Source organism: Benincasa hispida, chromosome 6, assembly GCF_009727055.1.
Source record: "Benincasa hispida cultivar B227 chromosome 6, ASM972705v1, whole genome shotgun sequence".
Lineage (NCBI taxonomy): Eukaryota > Viridiplantae > Streptophyta > Magnoliopsida > Cucurbitales > Cucurbitaceae > Benincasa > Benincasa hispida.
Window position 1 is genome coordinate 42204039 of NC_052354.1, and position 2338 is coordinate 42206376.

Consider the following 2338-nt stretch of genomic DNA (forward strand, 5'->3'; position numbering starts at 1 on the left):
CGAGGTTTCATTTTCCTTGTCGAGGGTTGAAGTTTCGACTTATGTATGTCGAAACTTCAACCCGGAGTCAGTTGCATCGCCATGTGATAATGAAGATATGGCGGCTAACAACCTGTACATAGACTTCAGAACAGAAACGGATGACGAATTTGAAGAATTGGATTTCAATGGTCGTGAACATGAGATGCTTTCAGATACATTCAATGATTTGGATATGAATGTATTGGATAGCATTCGGGAACATGACCTAATTGTAGCTCATGTGGATGTTGACAATATGCAATTGTATAAAGGAATGATTTGTCAAGATAAGGAAATGCTACAACACGCGGTCAAATGTTTTGCTATAAAGTGTCACGCACCATACGAGGTTGTTGAATCTACACCGATGATTTGGACAATTCGATTAAGAAGTGGGAGGAAGGTTGCAAGTGGAGACTTCGTGCAATAAAGAAAAAATCGCATGGCTTGTTCGAGATCACTAAGTATAATGAGCAACATACATGTTTTTATTCAGAACTAAGTCAAAGTCACGTGCAATTGGATTCATCAATGATTGCACTGGAGTTCTGTGATGCCGTAAGAGAAAAACCATCTATCAGTGTGGCACAACTGCAGTCCGATATCAAATCAAAGCTTGGATATCATGTTCCTTACCATAGGGTATGGGAGGGAAAAAGAAAAGTGTTGGCTAAAGTGTTCGGTGATTAGAATGAGTCTTACAAATTGTTACCTAGGTGGTTATATATGGTTAAGTAGACCAATCCCGGAACACGAGTAGAGTGGAGAGTTAAAGAAACGCTTACTGAAGGCCATGTTATCCTAACTTCTGTATTTTGGGAATTTGGTCCTTGTATAGAAGCTTTTAATAAATGTCGGTCGATCATTCAGATAGATGGTACACACTTGTACGGCAAATATAGAGAAAAACTGTTGATTGCTACATCAGTTGACTCGAACAGCCATCTACTTCCACTTGCGTTTGTCGTTGCTGATGAAGAATCCGCAGACTCATGGGGATAGTTCCTGAAACACTTAAGAGAAATTGTAACACACGAAGATGTGTGTTTAATTTCATATCGACATGCTGGTATAATTGCAGCAGTGAACAACTCAGCAAATGGTTGGACGGGACCGAAATGTCACCATCATTTCTGCTTATGACATATCGTCAGCAACTTCAATAAAAAGTATAAATTTAATTCATTGAAAAATTATGTTTATCGTGTTGGGTGTCAGTTTCAAATTCGAAAGTTTTGACAACATTAGTTTAGAGCAATGGACTCAAGCACATGATGGAGGATTCAGATATGGGTGGATGACGACAAATCTATCAGAGTGCATAAATGGAGTCCTCAAAGGAGCTCGAATGTTGCCTATAAATGCTCTTGCTCAGATACATTCTTCAAATGCGTGAACTATTTTGAGAAAAGAAGAGAAGAAATATTATTTAAAACTCTAAAAAATAATTAAAAATATAACTCATAAAAATAAAAAATGTAAATTAAATATTTCATTTTAATAAAATAATTACAAAAATCAATGTGTCCCACAAGGCGGACGTCATCGATTTCGAGCTGGTTGTCGTCGTCGACTTTCGAACTTGAGGTTGCTCAGGTTGTTCTGATGTTGCTCTGGTACCTCTGCAGGCGCTTCATAATATAAATATTCATTATGCTCTCCACGACCCCGACCATGCACGTATGAAGACAAAGGACCCAGCCTCTAAGTCATAATGTCCTGAACCAAATGCTGGCATCATCATCATCAGACAAACATAATCAGTTTGAACTCTGCGTCTGCGTCATAGGGGGCAACTCTTCACCATTATGTGCAACTCATCAAACTCATCTTCTTCCCGAACAGGTCCTCTACGTCTAGAAGCTGGTGGAAGAATAAATGGTATACGTACATATAATGAATTTCTCCATATAGCTTTGGTTGTCACTACATATAGCAGAACCTGGTTCGGATCATTCGCAACCTCAACGGAGTCTACTGTTGTTTCGATCTCTGTGATTATAAACAATTAGACAATATAAAAATAAATTTAAATTAAAAAATTAATAATATTCATTCAATTTACCAGATGACCACAAGCTGCTTCCAGACAAGTGACGTAGCGCCTTGTGATATTATTATACCAATGAATATATTTTGGAGTGACATTTGTGTCAAACTGTTCAAGAAAGAAACCTCCACTGTAATAACCTTGCACGATAGTGCATCGCACTACCAAATGTGCAAACTTTTTCGGACCAATCTCTAGTCCTTAGGTCAATATCAATGCAGTACGGGTTCAGTATTACAAGGCATGGGATAATCTACTGAAAATCGA